Here is a 7,250-nt window from a genome sequence, read left to right on the forward strand (position 1 = left end):
TTTGGGTCAACTGTTCTTTTATAACTGTGAGTTACTAGATAATAATTTATCAGATCATGTTCTTCATAATAAAACATGTCTTTCTCTAGAATAATCCCATATTCTTGCTAGTCCAATAAAGTTCAATCAGTGGATTAGTATCTGAATTAATAGATTGGATTAAAAATTTGATTCTTGTCCCTCATTAGCTGTGCAAACTTGAGTGAGACATTTGTCCTCTTGGGCTTGTGGTTTTAAGGAGGATTTTATTTTTATGGTTAAATGACTAATTTATGTTTAAAAGAAAAACATTTTTAATGTGGTACATGGTATGTATTAATAACTGTTCTTTTATACTTGCTAGTCCCTTCATAATTGTTACACGGTGTGCTCCGTGGTTAGAGCATTGGCCCATACACTGAAGGGTTGTGGGTTTGATTCCTGGTCAAGGACATTATACCTGGGTTGCAGGTTCGATCCCTGGCCCTGGGGTGTGTGGGAGGCAACCAATCGATGTGTTTTTCATATTGATGTCTCTCTCTCTCTCTCTCTCTCTCTCTCTCTCTCTCTCTCTCTCTCTCCCCTCCCCTGCCCCCTCCTACCCTCTCTAAAAATCAATGGGAAAAAAATATTCTCCAGTGAGGATTAACAAAAAACAAAACAAGCAAACAAACAAAACACCACATGCATCATATGTTAGTTCTGGCTGCATAAGTTCTATTTTATTCTTTAAATTTCCAAGAAAATCTTTTATAAAATATGTAATATTTCATGGCTTTATGTGCAAGAATGTGAAATATTTAAAGAAAACCTGTTGTAAATCTCACAATGTTAAGAGGCAACTCAGGCATGTAGTGTAAGGAAAAAAATCTTAAAATGCACTCATCCTAAAGGTTAGCTGTTGAGTATGAATGGATATTTATATGCTAGCAAAGAAAGGAAAAGGAAGAAAGAGCTCAGTGTAATAGTTTTAACATGGTCATAATAATTCCAGTTCTTACATACGATTAGTTTTTCTTTTTAAATATTTTTACTGATTTCAGAGAGGAAGGAAGAGGGAGAGAGAGAGATAGAAACATCAATAATGAGAGAGAATAATTTATCGGCTGCCTTCTGCACGTCCCCCACTGGGGATTGAGCCCACAACCTGGGCAAGTGCCCTGACCAGGAATCTAACTGTGACCTCCTTGTTCATTGGTCAATGTTCAACCACTGAGCAACACTGGCTGGGCCATCTTATTTTTTAAGGAGTCTTGGTCAATTATATATCCAGCACATACTAATTGTTATGAACTCTTTAATGGGAAGGGACGTGAAAAATATCAGCTTATATTCTAGTGATACGTAATTATATCCACGCATCAAAAGTTTGGAAATGATGCCAAATTTTTGTATTTCTGTAGGCTGAGGAATGTGTTGCTAAAAACACAGCCTTCATGTGGGTCTGTTGATTTTCCCAAAATGTCTGCCTAGAATACGGTTTCATTTAAATATCAGAAAAAGCCCAAAAACATTAGTTCTGTGTTAGCCCTTAGAAAGGCAACCTTGAAAAGTATCAGGGTTTTCTTTCCTATGATTTTTAAAGTTTCTTTCTCTTTTATCTTCATTGTTTAAATAGTGAAAAATAGCCAAAAAGCATATTTTTAGTGAAGACAGAATCACACCTTGCATTTTATTCTCCTCTGGTTGAAAGCGGAAATGATTGCCCTAGAACAATTAGAATCAAATATAGAGTAAAAACTATTTTATACCCTACCTCTAATTAAGCACAAGAAGTCTCACGGAAATGTTTAAGGCAGATCCCTGGTCAGAAAAGCTGTATACCTTAGGATACTGCCTCTTATGAGCAAAGAGAATAGCATTTAAAACTTCAGGCATAAGCCTAAGTGAAAAGGAAAAAGCCAGAGCAGGTCTGGAAGGAAACTAAAAACCTGGGCAAACACTGGCTTATGTTTATAAAGCCTCCTGTTGCCTGGTAAAGCCAGTCTCCTTTATTCTATTAGGGCTGAAAAATTGCACTCTAAAATGAACAGTAGAAGGCTTGCAGAGTCCTTTCAAAGTAGGTAGATATTTCTTGAAAACAGGTTTAATATACGAATAAAAGGGTAATATGCTAATTAGACCGGATAGACCAGACGTCCTTCCTGACAAAGCTGGGGGTGGGGCCGGCCTGCAAATCGCCTGAGGCCCCTCGCCCAGGCCAGCCCCGCCCCCCACCTGAAGCCCCTCGCCCAGGCCAGCCCCGCCCCCAGCGGGGACCCCCACCTGATCGAGGACCCCTTCAGGGCAGGCCAGCTGGCCCCCACCTGTGCACCAGGCCTCTATCCTATATAATAAAAGGGTAATATGCAAATTGACCCTAATGGCAGAATGACCAGAACGACCAGTCACTATGAGGCACACTGATCACCTTTTGGTCCCTTCCCCTGGCCAACGGGCACTGATCACCCGATGGCGAAGGGGGAACAGGGGGTGGGTGGTGGCAGGGGGTGGGGCCAGCTGCAGGCAGCTGGGAAAGATGGCCCTGATTGCAGGCCAGGCCTAGGGACCGTACCTGCACAGAATTTCTTGCGCTGGGCCTCTAGTAAAATATAGTGCCAAATAGCACAAAGAACTTCTAAAAGTTGACAGTTTTCTGCAAGCCAATCCCTGCCTAAGTAACTGACTGGCTTTTATTTAGCCAAAATTTAAAACATATTTGGTTGTAATAGTAAATTATCAAGTATGGCCCTAACTAAATAACAACAAAACATAATGAGAGTAGCATAGCATTCAGCCTACTGGGAACATTTTACTAACCTAGATTTACATTGCTAGATCACAGTCCACTATAAATATAACACAAGCTATAGATTTCTGTAATAGCCATTGGGAATCAGATTTGATGACAGCCATCTTAGATGTCTGGGGCTTGATGTCCTTTGTCTAGCAAGTCCTTCTCAGTCACCATACAGTTTGTGATTATGATAATCTCTATTCCTATTATATAGGACTGACTGAAATGACATCAAGATTGAGCAAATGGGAATAAGATGATTAAGACTCAAACTCAGGAGGAACTAAGGCAGTGGAAGAACTCAGAACATGTGAAATTCCTTAAATAAAAGTTTATTAACTTAAAAAAAAAACATGAGAGCATTGAGAAAACAAGTTTCCAGGCCAGCATGTTAGGCAGATCACTGAGATCTGCTTTTATGATCAAGCAAGGTCCCACGACCATGTAGCCTTTTCTCTCTCTTCCCAATAAGCTATTCCTCATTATCCTGTCTGTTTCCCTGACCACCACATACTGAAGACCCATCCATTGCAGAAAACAGAGTCAGAAGATTAAGTTAGATGATAACATTAGGATGATGAAAAAGAAAGAGGAAAAACATTAGGCAATTGTTGGATTGTAAAGTCAGGAAAATCAACTATGAATCCAAAACACAGGCCACATCCTCCATGACATCATTCTTCCAAGACCTACCACAACAAACTCACCTTTCTAACTGTGCAGTTTTCTGATCCATCACTTGCTGTAGGAGAGAACAGATGGACTAGCATAGGATATGCCAGAATCTTAGGTCTGTTTTACCATCCACCCTCCTATTTTTTCCATAATTGAAAACTCTATATTTATAATGATTTCTTAAGCACATGGTAATATTTTCTTTTTTTTTTTATTGTTTAAAGTATTACATATGTCTCCCTTTTCCCTGATAGACCCTCCCACCACTCCCTCCTCCTAAGACAAGCCCCCACCGCCCCAGTGTCTGTGTCCATTGGTTATGCTAATATGCCATGCATACAAGTCCTTTGGTTGATCTCTTATGGCCGCCCCCTTCCCTGCCTTCTCTTTGAGATTGGACTGTCTGTTCATTGTATCTTAGTCTCTGGATCTATTTTTTTCATCAGTTTATGTTTTTCATTATATCCCACATATGAGTGAGATCATGTGATATTTATCTTTCTCCGACTGGCTTATTCTGCTTAGCATAATGCTCTCCAGGTCCATCCATGCTGTTGCAAATGGTAAAAGTTCCTTCTTTTTTATAGCAGAGTAGTATTTCATTGTGTAGATGTACCACTGTTTTGTAATTCACTCATCTGCTGAAGGGCACTTAGGCTGTTTCCAAATCAATCTTAGCTATTGTAAATTGTGCTGCTATGAACATAGGGGTGCACATGTCCTTTCTGATTGGTGTTTCTCATTTCTTGGGATATATTCCCAGAAGTGGTATTACTGGATCGAATGGGAGTGCCAATTTTTTTTTAAACTGGTAGCTCTTTTTTCCCCCATTTTTTTTATTTCAAAAAAACCACGATTTTAAATATAATAATGTTACATGCAATAAACCTTAATATTTCAAGAAAAATGATCTTAAATATAATAATGTTACATGCAATAAATACCAATTATTTTAAAAAAATGATCTTACATATAATAATATTACCTGCAATAAACATTAATATTTCAAGAATAAAAGGATTTTAAGTATAATAATATTACCAAAACCATACTAACATAGTATGATATCACAAAAGTTGTAGGAAATATTAAAAATCTGCAAATAATAGGATTACTTCTATTATATTCTAGAATATTTTCCCCCTTCTGGCTCTATTTTTGTTCATCAGTTTATATTGTTCATTATATTCCACAAATGATTGAGATCATATGATAAAGGGTGTCCCAAAATTCATGCAAGAATTCTAAATTGATAGAAAACACAGGTTTATAATTAAAAATTGTAAATCTTTTATTGATTCATAAAGAATACAGTATAGGGTTATATACGGAATAGCATACATAAAAAGTGGATTATCCTGTCGCAATAGCGAGCACCATTAACTGTTATTGCCTGAGCAGCCACATTTTTGAAGAAGAATGGTCTGATGATGCCTCCAGCCCAAAATCTGCACCAGTGACACGTTGTGGATGCATTTGTTTCTCAACAATCACTCATGGATTTTCTGAACCCCAAATGTGACAATTTTGTCGATTAACCAAGCCATCAAGATGAAAATGAGCCTCATCGAAATTCAGCCACATTTATGCAAAACGGTCATGGAAAATTTCAACAAAAGAGTGCGTATGTGCCAGCAAAGCCGTGGAGGCCATTTACCCTATATGCTATTCCATACATAACCCTATACTGTAAACTTTATGGATCAATAAAAAATTTACAATTTTTAATTATAAACCTGTGTTTTCTATCAAAATTACTTCTTGTGTGAATTTTGGGACACCCTTTATTTATCTTTCTCCAACTGGCTTATTTCACTTAGCATGATGCTTTTAAAGTCTATTTTGTCAGATATGATTATTGCTACTCCAGCTTATTTTTTCTTTTTCATTTTCATGGAAAACTTTTTTCCATCCCTTCACTTTCATCCTGTGTATGTCTTTGTTTTGAGGTAGGTCTCTTGTAGACAGCATATAGTTGTGTCATGTTTTTGTATCCATTCAGCTATCCTACACCTTTTGATTGGAGCATTTAATTCATTTACATTTAGGATTATTATTGAGAGGTACTTATTTATAGCCATTTTAATTCTGTATGGCTAGGTTTCTCTCTCTGTTTCTTCTTCTCAGCAATCCCTTACAGCAAACCCTTTAGCATTTCTTGTAATGCTGGCTTGGTGGTGATGAACTCCTTTAGCCTTTTTTTTGTCTGGGAAGCTCTTTATTTGACCATCTATTTTGAATGATAGCCTTGCTGAATATAGTAATCTTGGTCTCAAATCCTTGCTTTCCATTACCTTGAGTACTTCACGCCATTCCTTTCTGTAGTTTCTAATGAGAAATCAGGTGTCAGCCTTCTTTGTAGGTAACAGTTTTCTTTTCTCTTGCTGCCTTTAAGATTCTCTCTTTGTCTTTAATTTTTGGCATTTTAATTATGATATTTCTGGGCATGGGTCTGTTTGGGTTTTTCTTGTTTGGGGTTCTCTGTGCCTCCTGAACTTGTGTGACTTTTTCCTTCACTAGGTTAGGGAAGTTTTCTACCATTATTTCTTCAAACACCTTCTCTATTTCTTTCTACCTTTCTGCCTCTTCTGTCACACCTACTATTCTAATATTGTTATGTTTCACATTGTCCCACAGCTCCCTTAACACATTGTTTGCGGGTAGTTTTTATCACACGCTGACAGGTGGCGCGGGCCATTTTTTGCTAATTTCTTGTGCAAATGGCAACGTTCAGTAAAATTACGATAACTTTAGTTTACGTATTTATACGTTACCCGCATTCTACCGCTAGTCTATAAAAAACGTATTAATACGTGTCCCGCGCTCTACTACACTGGTAGAACGTATAAATACATTTCCCGCATACAATTTAAGCTGACCTCCTGTTTTTAAATTGTTTTTTCTTTTTGGTTCTCTAATTGAGTGATATTTTCAACTCTGTCTTCTAATTCACTGATTTGATCCTCAGCTTCCCCTAATCTGCTGTGTATTTATTAAAATGTGTTCTTTATTTGTGTTATGTCATTCTTTATCTCAGACTGTTCTTTTTTCCATAGTTACTATATCTTTTTTCATACTGTTGAGCATTTTTAACAACATTACTCTGAACTTTGTTTCAGATAAACTTCTTATCTCTGCTTCATTTATCTCTTCTTCTGGAGAATTTACTAGCTCTTTCATTTGGAGGTTGTTTCTTTGTTTCCTCATTTTGGTTGTCTGTTTGAGTTTGTGACTATGTATTAGGTAGATCCTCTACACCTCTCAATATCTAGTGCAGGTCAGTGTTAAAGGCTGTTTCTGACTAATTGGATCAGGCAAAGACTCAAAGCCTCCAGAGATTGCCTCTGTCTACAGACTAATAGGATTCCCACTTGAATTGCCCCCAGGCAATCTTCTGCCTGGAGGTTAATTGTTTTCCAATAGGGTGTGTCGACTGTCTTCCACCCAGGCAAGGCAGATGTCTATGTGGGAAAGATGTCCCCTGCTGTGTGAGGGAATGACTCAGCCCAGGAAACTTAGGGTGTCTGCTTTCTGAGTTCTATCCCCTGAGTCCCCAGTCCTGCCTCTGTCCTCACAGCTCCAGTCCACTTCACCCTCCCTCTGACAAAGCACAAGGTGGGTGGCTCCACAGGGAATATTTGTCCATTGACCCTTTAAGAGGGTGCCTAAACTTTCAGCTGCCACTCCCTGGCAGACAGCACTCCACTGCTTTTCACAGCTAGATGTTATGTGGGTACCGTCCTCAGTTTGGTGTTCTCTGCTGGGGAGCCTAGCTTTGGGATGTCATTCTCAGTGGCACCGCCCCCCCCCCCCCCCCCCC

The 7,250-nt window shown here is 38.5% G+C and overlaps 1 protein-coding gene across 1 annotated transcript in view; it reads left to right on the forward strand.

Moving 5' to 3' along the window:
* The window catches only part of LINGO1 (leucine rich repeat and Ig domain containing 1), a 325,103-nt gene that overhangs the window by 939 nt on the left and 316,914 nt on the right, over window positions 1-7,250 (forward strand). The window lies entirely within an intron of this gene.

This window comes from Myotis lucifugus, unplaced genomic scaffold (assembly GCF_000147115.1).
Source record: "Myotis lucifugus unplaced genomic scaffold, Myoluc2.0 scaffold_41, whole genome shotgun sequence".
Classification (NCBI taxonomy): Eukaryota; Metazoa; Chordata; class Mammalia; order Chiroptera; family Vespertilionidae; genus Myotis; species Myotis lucifugus.